This window comes from Marmota monax, unplaced genomic scaffold, assembly GCF_021218885.2.
Source record: "Marmota monax isolate L192 unplaced genomic scaffold, Marmota_monax_Labrador192_F-V1.1 WCK01_AAM20220418_F8-fsc00249, whole genome shotgun sequence".
NCBI classification, from domain to species: Eukaryota; Metazoa; Chordata; class Mammalia; order Rodentia; family Sciuridae; genus Marmota; species Marmota monax.
This window is the reverse complement of record NW_026694242.1, coordinates 791390-811100: the sequence shown is the minus strand read 5'-3', so window position 1 is coordinate 811100 and position 19711 is coordinate 791390. Positions and strand designations below refer to the sequence as shown.

The 19711-nt window shown below is 48.9% G+C and overlaps 1 protein-coding gene across 1 annotated transcript in view; it reads left to right on the top strand.

Moving 5' to 3' along the window:
- The first annotated feature begins 16073 nt into the window (after positions 1–16073).
- The window catches only part of Rab7a (RAB7A, member RAS oncogene family), a 30515-nt gene continuing 26877 nt past the window's right edge, over positions 16074–19711 (top strand). Inside the window, exon 1 of the mRNA XM_046466958.2 lies at positions 16074–16294. The gene's annotated coding sequence lies outside the window, so the exon portion shown is untranslated. The remainder of the gene's footprint in view (positions 16295–19711) is intronic.

Below are 19711 nucleotides of genomic sequence, written 5' to 3'. Positions count from 1 at the left end.
CCCGATCACTAAGTTCAAGGCCAGCCTGGGACACTAACCTAGATCATGTCTCAAATAAGATTGAAAAAAAAAAAAATGTGATTCTACATCATGTACAACCAGAAGAATGAGAAGTGATACCCCATATATGGGAATAACTTTGGGGTTTATATTTTGTTCCTGGTGAGCAGGAACATACGTATAATATGTCAAAATACATTCTACCGTTATGTATGATTAATAAGAACAAATAAAAGCCAAGCCCGGTGGCAAACGCCTGTCATCCCAGCATGTCAGGAGGCTGAGGCAGGAGGATCACAAGTTGGAGGCCAGCCTCAGCAACTTCATGAAACCCTGGCTTAAAATTTTAGAAATTTTCAAAAGACCAGGCTCAACCCGAATACTCCTGCGTTTACTCCGCAGAACCACTAGTATAAATAAATGCATAGGGTCCCACTATCAGGGCCTCTAGCTCTCCCCTACCACTGAGCCACCACCCCAGCCCCCCGGGCCACTGTTCTGATTCGCTCAGGCATCCTCATCCAGGTACTGGTTACCTCCAGAGGACCCTGTGGCACTTCCTCTATCACATCCAGGTTTCAGACAGGACCAAGGCGGAGTCAAAATGACAAACTACTTTCTGGCTCAGTCAGATCTTCTATTTATGACCCTGCCAGGAAGCCACCCTGAGCAACTTCCACTTAGACCTCATGGCCTTAGAACCACGTCACCTGGCCACTTCTCTCTGCAGGGAACTCTGGGGACGTTGCTGTCCTGAACAAATCAGGGTCCTGTTAGGAAAACAAGTCTGAGAACAGATAGTGAGCAACAGCATCACAGTAAAGCATCATTAAGTAACAGTCACCAAGTCCTTTAACTGCTGGGTTTCCAAAAATTCTAGCATTTAGCTGGGTTCGGTGGCCCTTAATCCCAGCAGCAAGGGAGGCTGAGGCAGGAGGATCACAAGTTGGAGGCCAGCCTCAGCCACTTAGCCAGGCCCTGAGCAACTCAGCGAGACCCTGTCTCTAAATAAAATAGAAAAAGGGCTGGGGACAGGGCTCAGGGGTTAAGCACCCCTGGGTTCAATCCCTGGGACCTAAAATAAATTAATTTTTTTAAAAAAGATTATTGGGGGGCTGGGGCTGGGGCTCAGTGGTAGGGCACTTGCCTGGCATGTGTGAGGCCCTGGGTTCAATTCTCAGCACCACTTAAAAATAAATGAGTAAAATAAAGGCCCATCGACAACTTAAACAATATATTTTGTTAAATTTAATAGTTATTTTCAGCCTTTCTTTCTTTCTCACAGTCTAGGTTCTTCCTGGACCGAGTCTGTGCATTTAACTTTTTTTTTTCTTTTTTTGTAGCAGGGATTTAATCAGGGGTGCTTATCCACTGAGCCATATCCATAGCCCTTTTTTTAATATTTTATTTTGAGATAGAGTCTCACTAAGTAGCTCAGGGCCTCCCTGAGTTGCTGAGGCTGGCCTCCAATTTGCGATCCTCCTGCCTTAGCCTCCCAAGTTCCTGGGCTCACAGGTGTGTGTCATCACAGGTGGCTGCATTTAACATTTTAAAGTATTTCCCTCTCATAGCTCTTCTGGGCCTAGGTGTGTGTGTGTGCAAAAATTGAAGTTCTTATTAAAATGAAAGAGGGAAGAATTTTGCTTCTTTGCTTTCTGTCTTAGTCTAATTCTTTTGTGTGTTTGCAGCAACAAGCACCATGTTTTTCCATTCCTCTTTCTGGAACCAGACCTATATTGAGGTTAATACAAAAAGGAAGTCTCTTTTTGAGGGCCAGCGGTTGACATTCCTTACAAGTCATAATATATTCCTTCTTCTTGGCTCAAGCATGTTGATTGCAAAGCTCAGAGTTAGGAAATAGACACAGTGCCATGACAGCGGTGACACAACAAGGTGAAAGTGTCTCTCCCTCAAATGTAAAAGTCCAAGCTTTCCCAATCACTCACCCTTTTTTTTTTGGTACAGATCTCACTAAGTTGCTGAGGCTAGCCTCCACCTTGCAATCCTCCTGCCTCAGCCTCCCAAGCCACTGGGATTAGAGGCGTGCTCCACCACACCAGGCTTAATGGCTGTTTTGAGAAATCATCACACATTCAAGTATCATCTGTTTTGTCACTTCACCTCTTAGAAGTGGCCATCATTTAAAAAGTTTTAAAATGGATGACCACCACACCCAATACCAGCCATTGGGGAGGGGAGCAGCCCTGTTTTTGCAGTTCAGGAGATCCATCCCGGGGCTGCATGCATGCTTAACAAGCATTCTACCACCGAGCAACATCTGCAGTCTCACAACCCTCATTTTTAAGAGTTTGACCTAGAAGTTGATTCTCCACTGAGCATCCACATGTTCAGATAGAAATTGAGGGTCTTGGGGCTGGGGCTGTGGCTCAGTGGTAGAGCACTCGCCTAGCATGTGTGAGGCACTGGGTTCCATTCTCAGCACCACGTAGAAATAAATGAATAAAGTAAAGGTCCATCAACATCCAATTTTTTTTAAATGAATGAACAAAATTAAGTGTCGTGTGCATCTACAACTAAAAAAGAAATTCTTTTTAAAAAATTGAAAGGTCTTGCTGGGTGCAGGGGCGCACACCTGTAATTCCAGCAACTCAGGAGTCTGAGGCAGGAGGATTGCAAGCTGGAGGCCAGCCTCATCAACTTAGCGATTGAAAAATAATAAGACCTGGGGATGTGGCTCATTGGTAAACACTCCTGAGTTCAATCCCTAGTATCAGAAGCAAAAACAGTGGGTTGGGGTCATAGCTCACCTCATGTGCAAGATCCTGGGTTTGATCCTCAGCACCACGTAAAAAATAAATAAAATAAAAGTGCTGTGTCCATCTGCAATTAAAAAAAAACATTTAAAAAAATTTTGGGGTGGTCTTTGGCCTGGGATCTGAGTATATGCTTAGCATTTTGGAGACCCAGGGTTTTCTACCAGCATAGGAAGAAAATTAAAGTTCTTATTACAATGAAAGAGGTGAAGAATTTAGCTTCTTTGCTTTTTTTGTCTAGTATCTTTTGGGTTGAGGGGGCACCAGGGATTGAACTCAGGGTCACTCGACCCCTGAGCCCCATCTCCAGCCCTATTTTGTATTTTATTTAGAGACAGGGTCTCACTGGGTTGCTTGGGGCCTTGCTTTGGCTGAGGCTGGCCTCCACCTTGCGATCCTCCTGCCTCAGCCTCCCAAGTCGCTGGGATGACAGGTGTGCACCACCACGCCTGGGAAATTTTTTTTGTTTATTGTGACACAAGAAAGTGCTCAGAAGAAAACCAAAGTGGAAAAAGAGGATAGAAGTGAAGATGGTCCCATAGAGATTAGATGGTGAGGAGCAATGTGGCTGAGGTGGTGAGAGGTCAGGAAGCTACAGAGTGCCCCAGGCAGGGAGGGGGGGAGATGAGTTCTCTGAGGTGGAATGTGCCTGGCCCGTTTGAGGAACAGTGTGTCAGGATCAGGTTCCTGGAACTGAAATCAGAGAGTGAGTGGAAACTAGATCACGCAGAGCCCAGTAGGCAAGAGGAGGCTGGGGGCAGGTGTTGAGAGAGAGAGAGATTTATTGATTGATTGGCTTTTGGTATCAGAGGTTGAACCCAGAAGCACTTAACCACTGAGCCCCATCCTCAGCCCTTTCTGGGATTTTATTTGGAGACGCGGTCTCTCTGAGTTGCTGAGGCTGGCCTCCGACTTGCCATCCTCCTGCCTCAGCCTCCAGAGCTGCTTAGGATTACAGGTGGGCACCTCCACGTATCTGGCTGTGTCAGACCCTCTGTTCAATCCCCAGTTCTGCAACAACATCAGGGACAAAAGTCCCAAGTTCAAGGACAGCACAGACCCTCTCTCAAAATAAACAGGATGCAGGATGTGGTGGAGCACACCTGTCACCCCAGTGGCTGGGGAGGCTGAGGCAGGAGGATGGTGAGTTGGAGGCCAGCCTCAGCCAAAGTGAGGCCCTGAGCAACTCAGCGAGACCCTGTCTCTAAATAAAATACAAAATAGGGCTGGGGATGGGGCTCAGGGGTTAAGCGCCCTGAGTTCAATCCCCAGTAGGGCATCAAAGTAAACTCTCGAGAGACTAAAAAGGCAACTGTTTGATTAAAATTCATAGGACGTTGTTAATTTGGATCGAGCCCTTATAGAGAGCCCCATGGACCAGCCCCAAATGGAGTCACTCATGCTAAGTGTCTGTCACTAAACGAAAACCCAAACTGTGCACTTATGAACCCCAACAGTCCAAGAAGTCCAGAAAGAGTGACCGCCGGACCCCCAAACAGTCCAGTTTTCTGAAAAACTAACTTGACACCCACCTGATAGGATGCGACCAACCCCAGCTGACAAAATAAGGAAATTCTCTCTGCTGTGACCCTCCAAGGACAGTAACCAGAAGTAACCAAAGTCAACCAAGCTCCTTTTTTTCTAGCACTTGGGATTCAACCCCGGGGGTGCTCTGTCTCTAAGCTACATCTCCAGCCCCGTTCTTTACTTTTGATTTTCATTTTGAGAAAGGGTCTCACGATGTGGCTGAGGCTGGCCTCCAACTTGCAATCCTCCTGTCTCAGCCTCCCAGTGGCTGGGATTACGAGTGTGTGCCATTGCACCCAATTCCCCTTTGATCCAGCGCACAGAATGGGAGAAAATGTTGCAAATCACATGTCTGATCAGGAGATTCATATCTGGAATATGTAAGGAGCTCCTAAGACTCAACAACAAGAAAATCTAATTAAAATGGGCAAGAATTGCACAGCAACATAAGTAGACTCAATGCCTGTGTGGGACGGAATGAGAAAACAGTCACTCAGCAGCCACTTTGAACCCCAGAGGTAAGCGGGTCATTTCTCTGGACACCAATCAATTTGGCACATTCTCTAGCAGGTGTCCTCTAACTCAATTCTCAATTCAGTTTCTCTCTCTCTCTCTCTCTCTCTCTCTCTCTCTGTGTATCTCTGTCTAGTACTGGGGATTGACCCTACTTTACCACTCAGCTATACCTCTTTTAAGTTTTATTTTGAGACAGGGTCTCACTAAATGGCTGAGGCTGGCCTCCAACTTGCGATCCTCCTGTTTCAGCCTCTGGAGCCACACTCAGCCTAATTCAATTCAGTCCTGACTCTGATCTACCTAGAGAGAACATTAGACCTCACATTGTGTCATCCTTTGGCAAAAAGAAAGACCATGTTCCTGAAAGGCGCGCTTCCATTCCCAAGAACCTAGCCAAGTTAAGAGAACAATGAAAGCAGACCTCTACTACACTGTCCAGAAATGTATTAATATAGCCGGGATCAGTGCCACACGCCTGTCATCCCAGCAGCTTGGGAGGCTGAGGCAGGAGGATCACAAGTTGGAGGCCAGCCTCAACAACAGCGAGGCCCTAAGCAACTCAGGGAGACCCTGTCCCTAAATAAAATATGAAAAGGGCTGGGGATGGGGCTCAGGGGTCGAGGGCCCCTGGTACCCCGCATCTCTGTCCCAACAGGAACAGCGGTGGTCACTAGTTGCTCAGGAAGGGGCATTTGGACTTTGAGGGCTAAGTTCCCTTTGCTGATTTACCCACCTCTGGCCCTTGTGGGGCCACAAGAGCCACTGACTTTTATACATATGTGTGTATTTTTTTTAAGTTGTTGATGGAACTTTATTTTATTTTATAAAATATATTTTTAGTTGTTAATGGACTTTTCTTTCTTTACATGCGGTGTTGAGAATCGAACCCGGGGCCTCCCACATGCTACGCAAGTCTCAACCACTGAGCCCCAGCCACTGACGCTTGAGAAGGAACCGATCTGTTGTCCTCCTGGGGTTCACTCAGACACTAGGCAAGGAAATGTCACAGAGCAGACAGGCCTCTCTCTCCTCTTGCCCTGGAACCCGACGGTGGAGGCTCCATCCAGCCCACAGCCCAGAGATGGCGTCCAGATGGCTCACGCCTGTCATCCCAGCAGCTCCGGAGGCTGAGGCAGGAGGATCGCAAGGTGGAGGCCAGCCCGGAAGACCCCGGAAGATCTGAGATCTCTCTGCACAAGACCAGCCCCATCAAAGAGGAACCAGGAGCCAGACCCAGTGGACAACCCTAACCACCAAGAGGAAGTGGACAGAGAGGGTTTGTCACTTCTTCAAAGATATCCTGGTTTTTTTTTCTTTTCTTTTTTTTTTTGATATCAGGATTTGAACACAGGGGCCCTGGACCCTGAGCCCCATCCCCAACCCTTTTTATGTTTTATTTAGGGACAGGGTCTCGCTGAGTTGCTTAGGGCCTTGCTAAGTGGCTGAGGCTGGCCTCCAACTTGCGATCCTCCTGCCTCAGCCTCCAGAGCCATTGGAATTACTGGGGTGCACCACCGTGCCTGGCTGTGTTAGGTATCTGAAGTCATGTAGAGGTGTTTTAAGGAACATGAGGAGAATGTGTGTAGGTTAGAGGCAAATACTATGCCTTTTTTATTTTAATATTTTTTATTTGTTCCTTATAGCTCTCCATGACAGCAGCGTGCATTTTGACGTATCCCACATACACAGAGTGTAACTTCCCACTCCTGTGGCTGGACCTGCTGTGGGGTGTCCCTGGTCGTGGGTTCCTATGTGAACATGGGAAAGTGACGCCCATTCATTCCCCTGTCCCTCCCAGTCCCCTCCCCTCCCTTCCCTCCCCTGCGTCTCATTCAGTGAACTGCTGTCCCCCCCTTTATTGTGGGTCAGCATCCGTCTGTCAGAGAGAACATTTGGTGTTTGGGGATTGTATGCCCTTTTTTTTAAGGGAATTGAACATCTGTAGATTTGGGTATCCTCAGGGGTCAGCCCGCACCAGATACTTGGAGACAACTAATCGCATTGAGGAAGGCGGACAGGTTTCCAGATGTGGAAACAATCTGAGTTGCTTCTTTGCCATTTTGGTTGAGTTAGAATAAGCATGTTGCTGTTTCGAAACAGGAAGTCCTAGGCTGTTCCGATTTCAGCCCCTGATCCCATCCACCTTGGGAGCTCAAGAAAAGACTTCCTAGAGCCAGGCCCGGTGGTGCTTGCCTACCATCCCAGCGGCTCGGGAGGCTGAGGCAGGAGGATCACAAGGTGAAGGCCAGCCTCAGCCACTTAGTGAGGCCCTGAGCAACTCAGCGAGACCCTGTCTCTAAATAAAACAGAAAAAGGGCTGGGGACGGGGCTCAGTGGGTAAGCGACCCTGGGTTCCATCCCTGGTACTCCTGCAAAAAATGTCCCCAGAACAAAATAGAGTGGCCCACTGGGGGAGCTGCAGCGTCTCCCACAGTCAGGAACTTGGGAAGCCAGAGGCTGAAAGCGACAGACACCAAGATACAGACTATCACAATTCTCTTGGCCTCTTTTTTTTTTTTGGCAAGACTGGTACAGGAGATTGAACCCAGGGTTCAATATATATATGGAGCATATATATGTATTCAAACATATATACTCTTTATAGAGAGATTCATATTTATATATACATGCAGTAGGAGCCAACTCAGTTATCCTGCAAACCTGAACTATTAATAGATTAAAAAAAAAAACCTGATGCACAAGTATTTTGAACACCTTCAAGAAATTACGAAATGATATGGTCAGGACTATTATCTTACAAGTATAATCTTGTTTGAAAAGAGCATGAAAATCATCCACACGGAGCCTCTTTTGTGAATGTGAGTCAGAGGCCGGTGTTCTTTTAGGATCCCTGTAAGAGGTGCTAACCTCAGCCCGACAGCAGGTACTTACTAAATAAAGGGATTAATGATCTAGGAAGTCATGCATATTTTATATTCCGTCTCAACTGTCCTCTTGGCATGTGGCCTGCTCCCAGCTCTAAAAGAGCCCCAGCAAGGCCCAGAAAGTTCATTATCCAGCAGGGCACAGTGTGGAGGCTGAGGCAGGAGGATCGCAAGGTGGAGGCCAGCCTCCACCATTTAGCAAGTCTCTAAGCAACTCAGCGAGACCCTGTCTCTAAATAAAATACAAAAAGGGCTGGGGATGGGGCTCAGGGGTGAAGCGCCCCTGGGTTCAATTCCTGGTACCAAAAAGAAAGAAAGCTCATTACACATCTAGGTTCATCCTTGTGAGACACTCAAATAATTGAACAGTAATTCCACATGGTGGAGGTCAAAGTCATGATTCATTCATTCAAAGGAAAAGCGAAGTCATTAAAATAATGATAATTACGTGTCCATGTACAATAAGCTTTGAAGTGATACTGAATTAGAAAAACTGTCATGTGGCATTCAGATTAGGAATGCAGCCAGGTCAAGAGACACGTACATAAAAAGAATGAAAAGTTCTGGTCACCTACTAGGTGCCGGGCCTTCTGTTGAGTCATATAAATACATCATTAAATAAAATATCATTTTAAAATATTTTTTTTTTAATTTTGTTATGGAGGATCGAGCCCAGGGGCACACGACCACAGAGCCACATCCCCAGCCCTTTTAATATTTTTTCTTTTGAGACAGAGTCTCCCTGATTTGCTGAAGGCCTTGCTAAGTGGCTGAGGCTGGCCTCCAATTTGCGATCCTCCTGCCTCAGCCTCCCGAGCTGCTGGGATGACCAGTGCGCCCCACCGTCCCTGGCTCTTAATACGTAATCTAGATGTGTTCCCTGTCCCTCAGATTTCTCCTGGAAGCACCCCCCCCCAGTAGCTGTGGAAATTGGGTCTGTTGGTAGCAGGTGGGAGGAATATTCCAGTATCTAGGGTGTAAACATGTCTACGAGGCTGATTTCAAGCTGCTAATTAATTCTCACTGAACTCAGAGTTGGGAGGAGATGGACAAGTAGCTCTCAGGAATCATGTGAGCTGGTCAGAACACATTTCTAGAACCTTCCACCACCTACTGTCTGACATTCCAGAGGCGCTTGTTAAATAAACAATGATTGGTTCATAGGACGGGATGCTAATCAGCCATGGGAAGATCATACACTAACTTAATTTTTTTTCTCCTCCTCCCCCCTTTAGGATCTTCCTGAGTCGCCCAGGCTGGCCTGGGACTTGTGACCCTCCTGTGTCAGTCTCAGAGCTGAAATTGCAGGCGTTCCCCCCCAGGCTTGGCTTAGGGTTCTACCTAAGAACAACTGGTCAGATTTGAAAAGACTTCAGAGCTTGTTTTCAAGTTTAAAAAGTAAGGAAGGTCATTGAAACGGGCAGAACAAAAATTCCAAAAATCACCTTCTCTGTAACGTCAACCAGACACCTGGCAAAACCATCAGCATCCACATTTGGAGAGCTGGGGAAATCAGTCCAAGGCTTGGAACCTGGAAGACATTATTCAAGGAGAGTGGATCTCCACGACAAGAACGAGATTTGTGATATCTTAACATACCTTACACCCCTGCCCCTGTTCTTGAGGTCTGTAACAGCATTTAAAAATGATAGCTAGAGCTGGGCACAGTAGCACACACCTGTAATCCTGCAGCAATTTGGGAGGCTGAGGCAGGAGGATCGAAAGTGGAGGCCAGCCTCAGCCACTTAGCCAGGCCCTAAGCAACTCAGTGAGACCCTGTCTATATGGAGCTGGAGAGATTTCAGACCTGTTCCCAGGTCACAGAACAGTCATTTTCTGACCTGTGTAGAGGCCCACAGGAAGACCTCGGTTGTGAGGCTGCCTGTCCTTGGCCCATCCTGGCCCTCATCCTATGTGAACACGCCTCTGCAAATTTGTTTTTGTTTGGGGAGTTTTTTTTTTTTTTGATACCAGGGACTGAGCCCCATCCCCAGTGTTTTATTTATTTATTTTTATTTAGAGACAGAGTCTCACTGAGTTGCTTAGGGCCTTGTTAAGTTGCTGAGGCTGGCCTCTAACTTGCGATCCTCCTGCCTCAGCCTCCCCAGCTTTTGGGATGATAGGCGTGTGCCACTGTGCCCAGCCCTAGAGAACATTTAAAAAAAAAAAAAATTTCAGACAAGTGTTTTTAAATTTGTGACCGCTTGATGATCCATTCATCAAACAATAGACAATAAATAAATAAATAAATTTTAAAAAAGGAAAAGGTTCTGGAATAATCCATGAGATCATTGGAAGCCCTGACAGAGTCTCAGGAACCCAGGAGGCCGAGGGCATCGTGGGTCACGGGGCCTGCGCATGCTCAGAAAAAGATCCCGAGGCCCTCAGTGGACCTCTGCTGAGTTTAAAGCAGAGCATAAGCAGGAAGTCGGGGCGAAGGTGGCGCTGCGGACTGTCCTCCTGCCAACTGAGACATGTCCCAACACACACTCAACCTCGTGGCTGGGAGTGAGGGGTTGATGAGCTCCAGGCGTTTAAAACTGCACCCCAACATACAGCACCTTGGCAACGGGGTACTTTGAACTGAAGGATGATTTCAAAGATCCTCAGAGGCCAAATCTCTTCTTGACCTTTTGTGCTCCCTCCCGCCTTCTCTCCTGCTCCAAAGCAGGTCATAAAGACTCGAATTCCTTTTCTGGATGTGGATCATAGAAACTAGAAGCTGTCTTCCTCAAAGTCAGCCATAAAATCTAAATTTATTGCTGCTCCATTGTTTGGCGTCCTGCCCCATAGCCCAGAGGCTGAGGGAGGAGGATCATAAGGTGGATCCAGGGAGGCCAGGAAAATCCAAGAGCACCTGCTGGGGTCCCGCTCTCTGTCTGTGACCCTTGGATCATATTCTTGGTGTCCAATAATATCTGCACATGGCTGTCCATCCTTTATGGAATTTAAGCATCAAAATAAGACAGTTTCAGGCTGGGGCTCCGTGGTAGAGCATTCGCCTAACATGTGTGAGGCCCTGGGTTCCATTCTCAGCACGACATAGAAAGAAATAAAATAAAGGTCCATTGACAACTAAAAAACATGTATTTAAAAATAGTTTCACTGGGCAGAGGGGTGCATGCGTGTAATCCCAGTGAGTAGGGAGGCTGAGGCAGGAGGATTGCAAGGTGGAGGCCAGCCTCAGCAACTTAATGAGGCCCTAAGCAACTCAGCGAGACCCTGTCTCTAAATAAAATAGAAAAAAGGGGCTGGTGATGGGGCTCAGGGGTCGAGTGAGCCTGGGTTCAGTCCCTGGTACAAAAAAAAAAAAATTAAAAAAGCATACATAAGCAAAACCCATAAATAATATATGCCGCCTATTACTGATTATCTGTAAATTGTGTGATTATTGGTTATCATTCGTAAATCCCTGATTTTTCCAAAATGTTCAATAATGAACATATTTTTCCCAAATTCTTTTTTGATGGTAGAGTGAATCCTGCCATGTCACACATACACAGGGTGTGACGTCCCACTCCTGTGGCTGGACTTGCTGTGGGGTGCCCCGCTCCTGGGTTCCTATGTGAACATGGGAAAGTGACGTCCATTCATTCCCCTGTCTCTCCCAGTCCCCTCCCCTCCCTTCCCTTCACTCCCCTGCGTCTCATCCAGTGAACTGCTATTCCCACCCTCCACCCCTTGTTGTGGGTCATCGTCCCCATATCACAGAGGACACTCAGCCTTTGAGTTTTGGGGACTGGCTTATTCTACTCAGCACGATCGTCTCCAGTTCCGTCCATTTACCTGCAAATGCCATCATTTCATCCTTCTTGATGGCTGAGTAATATTCCACTGTGTATATGAATCACAGTTTCTTTATCCGTCCCTCTGCTAAAGGACACCTAGGCTGGTTTCATAGCTTAGCTATTGTGAATTGAGCTGCTATAAACATCGATGTGGCTGTGTCCCTGTCGTGTGCTGATTTTAAGTCCTTTGGGTATAAACCGAGGAGTGGGACAGCTGGGTCCCATGGTGGTCCCATTCCCAGTTTTCTGAGGAATCTCTATCCTGTTCTCCAGAGTGGCCACACCAACCTGCCGTCCTCCAGCCATGGACCTATTAATAGTGAACATGTTTCTGACATGATGAGGGAGAATGTGAAAGTGATATTTATTTTTTAGACGTTTAGATCCTATTGGGTAACATAACAACTGCATTTAATATGACAATAGGTGAAAACCAGTATAAAAATTGTATGTGAGCCATTATTGTCATTCCATAAAAATTCCACCTGCAGGACTGGGGCTGTGGCTCAGTGGTAGAGAGTTTGTCTAGCAAGTGTGAGGCCCTGGGTTCAATCCTCAGCACCACATAAAAATAAATAAATAAAATAAAGGTATTGTGTCCATCTCCAACTAAGAAATAAATATTTTTAAAAAACTGTTATCATACACAGACCAAAGTATTTCCATCCTCACGGGGCGGTACAACCTGATACAGTTCCAACTAAATATATATATAAGAATGTATTCATGTAATTCTGGCCAATATTCTATCAGGATTCTTTCCCCCTTGGGTACTAGGGATTGAACCCAGGGGCACTCGACCCCTGAGCCCCGTCCCCAGCCCTTTTAAGATTTTATTTAGAGACAGGGTCTCCCTGAGTTGCTCAGGGCCTCGCTTTTGTTGAGGCTGGCCTCCAACTTGCGATCCTCCTGCCTCAGCCTCCTGAGCCAGGCGTGTGCCCATGTGCCCAGCTAGCAGGATTTTCAGCCAGGACTGAGTACAGTGTGGGATTGGCAGAGGGACAGGTAAACAAGATGAATGGACCAGGACCGAATCTAGAAATAGACTCAGAAAGAAACAGTCATCTGATTTACGACCAAGGTGACACCAGAAGGCGGTTGGAATGGTGGCCCTTTTAATAGCTGACACAGGACCACGGCTGCTTTCTGGCCTTGCTTGCTGGCCCTCACATCCTCTGTAGGGCCTGCAGGTGACACAGGGCACAGGGGAAATAGTCCCAGAATCAGGGAGGGGGGTCCTTCAATCTCAGAGTCACAGGCAGGGGCTTTGGCTCAGACTTGAGGTCCTCCTCCCTCCTGGGCTTCCTCCAAAGTCTCCCCCTTCTCTCTCCATTCCTCCTGAGTGAGAAGCCAGCAAGATGGGTGCTTTGGTTGGGGTGTTGTATGTCTCCCAAGAATTCAAATCTTGAAGGCCTGGTCCTCAGCAGGGTGTTATTAAGGGGTAGTGGGGCTGGGTGCAGTAACACACGCCTGTCATCCCAGCAGCTCGGGAGGCTGAGACAGGAGGATCATAAGTTGGAGGCCAGCCTCAGCCATTGAGTGAGGCCCTAAGCAACTCAGTAAGTCCCTGTCTCTAAGTAAAAAATAAAATGGGCAGGGGATGGGGGCTCCGTGGGTAAGCCCCCCCTGGGTTCAATCCCTGAATTGATACTAAAAAAGAGAGTCTGAACCCAAACTCAACAGGGGAACTTAACCCTGTCCCCAGCCCTTGTTATATTTTATTTAGAGACAGGGTCTCGCTGAGTTGCTTAGGGTCTCACTCAGTTGCTGAGGCTGGCCTCCAACTTTATGTCACTTTGTTGGGGAGTTCAATCCTGGGATCCTGGGCAGCAGGAAGAAAGAAAAAAGAGACATTAAATTCGAATTTCAGATAAATGCAAAGAATATTTTAGCACAGCATTTTTATTTGGTAATTCAGACACCCCTGGTCCCACAAGGCCACGCAGGACAGTCCCTTGGGGAGAAGAGAAACAGAGACTACTTCTCAGCCCCCGTCTGCAAATCCTGAGACTCATTGGTGAGAGTTTTTCCACAGGAGTTGCATTAGCTTCCAGGATAACAAATGACCTGAGATAACCAACTTATAAAGAAAAAAGGTTTATTTTGGTTCCTAGGTTTTTGGAAGCTCCAGTCCATGAGAAGTTGAGCAGGTGGCTTCTGGCCTCATGGTGGGAGCTCATCATGGTGGAGCAGGAAAGGGCTCATGACCAGGGAGAAAATGAGAGGGAGGGACTGGGCACAGCACCAAAGACCTAAAGACCTCCCGCTAGGCCCCGCCCCTTAAAGGCTCCACGGCCTCCCAATAGTGCCACTCTGAAGACCAAACCTTTAACCGGTGGGCTTTGGGCGAACATGAAAATTCAAACTCTAGCAGAAATGTTCCATCCTCCACATTTTTAGGGTATATCACCAGGGTCTTCTGTGAGTCCAGTTGGCTAGGTCCTGGGCACTGACCCTCCCACAGCTCCTGCTAAGGCCACTTCCTGGATGCAGCCATGATTTCCCATTAAGCATAGAGTAAAGCCCTGAACATTGGGGCAGGGACCAAGAGGGAAAGGGTAGAGAGCAGGTGGCCTCCAGCACAGCTCAATAGAGGTGTCCAGAATCTCATCACTAAGACAAGTCCGTCTCCAGCTGTTTTATTTTATTTTTACTTTGGCTTCTGCTGCCAACTCAATGTTGATGTCCCTCCACTCCTTCCAAAAGATATATGAGGAGCCAGATGTTGGGCACACGCCTGTCATCCCAGCATCTCGGGAGGCCAGGGCCTCATGCATGCCAGGCAAGTGCCCGTCTACTTTTATTTTATTTTTTATCTTTTTGTCATCAGGGATGGAACCCAGGGGCGCTTAACCAGGGAGCCCCGTCCCCAGCCCTTTTTCTATTTTATTTAGAGACAGGGTCTCGCTGAGTAGCTTAGGGCCTCACTAAATGGCTGAGGCTTGGCCTCCACCTTGTGATCCTCCTGCCTCAGCCTCCTGAGCTGCTAGGATTACAGGAGAGCGCCACTGTACCCAGCCAAAAGTCTCTAAATTGCTTTTTTTGTTTGTTTCTTCCACCTTCCGGTGGATGTCAGCAACCTCTAGCTTGTTCTCACACCAATCTTAAATTCCACCTCACATGGATTTCTCTGTGGGACTCCACTGTGCCTCTTATAAGAATACTTGTTATTGGTTGTAGATTTCACTTAAATCATCCACGATGATGTCATCTTGAGATCTTTACGTCAAAGACCCTGTTTCCCAATCAGACCATTTATATTTATATAGGTTCTGGGATATATATATATATATATGTATTAGTTGTACATGGACACTATATCTTTATTTTATTTATTTATTTTTATGTGGTGCTGAGGATGGAACCCAGGGCCTCACACTTGCTAGGCAACCGCTTCACCACTGAGCCACAATCCCAGTCCTGGAATATATTATCTTGGAGGTCATTATAGGAGTTCAGAATGATTTACAGGTTTTGGGACAGAACAACCAAAAGAATGGAGTTTCAGTGTTCAAAAAACAGGAAAAGACTATGAGAAGAGCCTGTTGCTGAAGGTGCCTGGCGCGGTGGCGCACGCCTGTCATCCCAGCGGCTCGGGAGGCTGAGGCAGGAGGATCACAAGGTGGAGGCCAGCCTCAGCCACTTAGCGTGGCCCTGAGCAGTTCAGTGAGACCCTGTCTCTAAATAAAATATAAAAAAGTGCTGGGGCTGGGGCTCAGCGGTGAGTGCCCCTGAGTTCAACCCCAGTACCTAAAATAATAATAATAATAATAATAATAATAATAATAATAATAATCCAGATGTGGCTGGTGCTGGGAGGGTGCTTCATACTTTTATGAGCTTGACCAAGATTTTCCTGGGCTATGTCTAACCCATCTCTGGGCCTCTATTGCCAGCTACACACGGTGCAGACATTTTTCACTTGGCTACAAAGAGCACACCCAGGCACCCGACAGACAGGCAGGTTCCCATTCCCGCCTTCCCTTTAATGTGGGAGCTGGGTCCTTCTGGTGAGTTCCTTATTTGTGAAATGGTGATGATCATGTTCTGTAGGGGGTTAAAGTCAGGCTACATCGAGCCGATCCAAGCGTATAGTATAGGTGCACCGTAAAGATGACGGCTCTTCTTCTCGCTTCTGCAAATCTCTCAAATCATCTGTGCGCTCTAGACATTTTTCCTTGGTAAAGTCCTTTTCTGCAGCAAGCTTTTGAATTCCTCCGTACAGCAAGCTTTGATGATGCTTGCAAACCTCAGGACACTCGATTGGCTGATGGGCTCCCTTCCGATAGGGACACTACTGCTAAGGGCCGGTTGACCCTCGCAATTGTCGCTCTGGCATTCTTTATTGTGGAGGAACGTGGGGATGGAGGGCTGAGGAATCGGTCTGCGGGTCCAACATGGCGCCGCCCTGCTCTTGGTACGGCTCTCCAAGATGGCGGCGCCCGAGCAGGGGGCAGACATGTTTGGACCACGTGACCCCGGCCCAGCCCCTACGCGGCCGGAACGTGACGCCAGGTGGAGGCGGGGCTCTTCCCACGCACCCCCGGCGTCAAGCGTCTCGTGACAGGTACTTCCTCTCGGGGCGGCGGCGGTGGCGGAAGTGGGAGCGGGGCCGGAGTCTTGGCCATAAAGCCAGAGGCGGCGGCAGCGGCGGCGTTGGCGGCTGAGCGACAGCGCAGAGGAGTCCCCAGGAGCCGGGCTTTGGACTTCTCCGCCCCCCTGTCCTCCGTCGCGTGTCCTCCTCGGCGGGAGCCCTCCTCGGCGACGCGCCCCGGCCCCCGGAGCCCCCAGCGCAGCGGCCGCGGTAAGCAGCGGCCCGGCCTGGCCCGAGGCCCGGCCCCCTCCCCCGCCGCGGCCTCCGGTCGCCCGCGCCTCGCGGCCTCCGCCCCGGACGGGCCCCGCGGGGGATCCTCGGCGTCGCCCTCGCCCCGGCGTCAGACCCGGGCCGCACCCGGCCGCGGACGGGTCAGAGGTCGCCGGGCGTGACCTCGGCCCCGGGGGTGCGGGTCGCCGGCTGCTGGTCGACGGGTGGCATCGCGCTGGGGGGCCCCGCCGAGGGCCTTCCCGACGGGCGGCGGCGCTGCGCCGCGGCGGGACCTGGGAGAGGCGGCGGCGGCGACCCCGGGAGACGGGAGCTGCCGGGGACTCCGCCCGCCGCCGGCCCGGGCCGCCCTGGGGACGGGCGCCGTGTCCCCCTCCGCCGTCTAGGGGCCCCGTCGGTGGTGGAGGCTCCCCGGGGGGCCACCCGAGTCCGAGCAGTGAGTCAGGTCACGTGCGCGGGGCTGGCCGCGGACACTGGTGTCCATGTGAGACGGCTCGGGCTCCGGGAGACAGGGAGCTTTTTGTCACCAGCAGCGCGTCGCGGAAAATCCTGCAGGAAGTTTTGCAAAGTTCCTGGGGGACGGGCGGAGGGAGTTGGTGCCCGGCCGTGGAGCTGCGATGCCTTCCGACGTTTTGGGGACCTCAGGCGGGCCACCTAGCGATCCGTGGAGTGGCAGCGCTGAGACCCGCTGAGACCGATCGTCGCAGCAGAGATTTGGGCGTTCGCGATGCGCTTGGCAGCCAAGTCTGTTGGTGATGTGCTCACTTATTGATAGACACGGAACAGAGAGGTTAAGTCACTTGCTCAAGGTCACACAGCGCCCAAGTCCTAGAGCACAGATTCAAGCCCAGGTAGCAGACTGGACCCGGCCTGCGGGTTGTGTGGCTTTCAAGAGCCCCTAAGGCTTGAGATTTACTTTTTGCCACCTGGTACCTGGTCTCTGCCACCTTCCTGCCCTTCCTTAGTGATGTCATACGAGAGCCTCTCTGCTGGCCATACCTTGAAAGCCCTATCTGCAGTTGCGACTTGTGATGCATATTTGTGGGGTGTGTGATCTCCAAACTTGAAGCTCTTGAATTCTGGCAAGGTACTTCATGGGTTAGAAATGTTTCCTACCTTAGTTTTCAGCTAGATCTGCAAATATGGAAACCTTGTTCTCACCTATAATTTCTGGCTGTCCAACTAGTTGGTTCTTCCCCATTGGAAATACTGCCTCTGTGGATTCTGAAAGAACAAACCCTTGTCTCCTCCTTGTGACTTCGACAGCTGATTAGCCGCATGACTTCTCATCTATGGTTTAATAAAGTCTCCTGGGAGTGTGTTTCTCTCTTCAAACTTGGGAGGATTTGTTCAGATTTGAGTCTTAAGAACTGGAAAGTAGTTATGCTTTTTTTGGGGGGGGGTACTGGGGATTGAACCCAAGGGTGCTTAACCGCAGAGCCACATCTCCAACCCTATTTTGCATTTTATTTAGAGACAGGGTCTCACTGTGTTGCTTAGAGCCTTGCTAAGTTGTTGAGGCTGGCCTCCACCTTGCGATCCTCCTGTCTCAGCCTCCTGGGCCACTGGGATGACAGGTGTGCGCCACCACACCCGGCCTGGAAAGTAGTTATAAATACTTCAGTTGAAGATACTGTCCACCCTAAAGCTTGGTGTCCGTGACCCTGTTGTGTTCTATGTCCGTTTTTATTGTTTTATTTACTTTGCTACCCAGGCCGACCACATTTAAGTGACTAATACGTGCTGGAGGCTTGTATCATGTTTGAGTATGGAGGAGAGTAACGATGAGCACTTTTTCATTCATTCATGAAATGTTTTGAGTATCTGCCACGTATGTATTGGGCGTTGCTGGAAATTGACTCAGGGACCAGAGGTGGTGCCTGTCCTCAAGGAATTGTAAAATGGTGAGCGATCACAGCCATGAACTCCGGTGGAATGAGTTGGCAGGACAACTTGAGGCCACGATTTGGGGTACTAGGGATTGAACTCAAGGGCACTCGACCCCTGAGCCACCCCCTAAGCCCTCTTTTGTATTTTATTTAGAGACAGGGTCTCACTGAGTTGCTTAGGGCCTCACTAAGTTGCTGAGGCTGGCCTCCACCTTGCGATCCTCCTGCCTCGGCCTCCTGAGCTGCTGAGAGAACTTGAGGCTTTTGGAAAGAGGAATCATTTCTCATCTCTGCAAGTGAATTGTGTCATCCGGATAGTCTGGTGTTCTGGCGACCCGTATCTACCCGGTTGGCTCTTGAAAGAGTGTGGAAAGTAGCACTGCGCTTTCTAATTGATCCCATCTTTTGAAGAATCACCTTCAGCAGGATACATGTTTCTCTTTCTGCTCTGGTGGCAATTTTGGTTCACCGGAGAGGGAGACCACGTCCCTGTCATTACATCGCACTGCAGTGTCTTTGAACAGAGGCACATTTGGCATGCTGGATTTTTTTTTTTTTCTAAAGCTGACAAGAAAGCTTAGTGTGGCCTCAGTCGTAGGATCAACACCATTAGATGACCGCCCTCGCCACCCTGTCTCCACAACGTTTATGATCCACTGTGTGAGCAAACAAACAGGACCCTGGGATGCAGAAGGCACTCTAAAAATAGTTTTATTAGTGTGTCCTTGCAGGTAATTGTTGGCAACCACTTGGGGCAATAGTTTTCTTTTTTCTTTCTTAATTGCCCCTCTACTCCCCTTTTTTGGACCAACTGTGATTTTATTTTATTTATTTACTTATTTATTTTTGGTCCCAGGGATTGAACCCAGGGGGCACTCCACCCCTGAGCCCTGTCCCCAGCCCTTTTTCTATTTTATTTAGAGACAGGGTCTCGCTGAGTTGCTTAAGGCCTTGCTAAGTGGCTGAGGCTGGCCTCCAACTTGCGATCCTCCTGCCTCAGCCTCCAGACAGATGACAATCATGCACAACCCCTGCTCTCAACTGATGTCGTCTTTTGAAGGGTTCTCAAGCAGGAGACATAAACCATTCCCCCTGTCCCGCCACTTTTTGGCTACTGGCTTTCTGCTCCTGTATAAGGTTGTCATTGTGTTATGAAAACACTTATGTGTTGGTGTCCTCTAGTGGGTCTCCACACTGTCCTGTGTGCAGCTGCTGCATAGACACGTTGCAGTGTGTTCTCATCTTCTCTGTATTGACTTCCCCCATTTGTATATACAGCATTAAAGACTGAAAAACACTTTGCATTTATAGTTAGAACATTTGTGTGTGTGTGTGTGTGTGCGCGCGCGCTAGGGATTGACCCCAGGGCCTTGTGCATGCAAGGCAAGCACTCCACCAGCTGAGCTGCATCCCCAGCCCCTACACTTTACTACATTAAAAAAAAGAAATTTTGGGGGGTGGGGGGTACTGGGCATTGAACCCAGGGTCCCTCAACCCTTGAGCCCCGTCC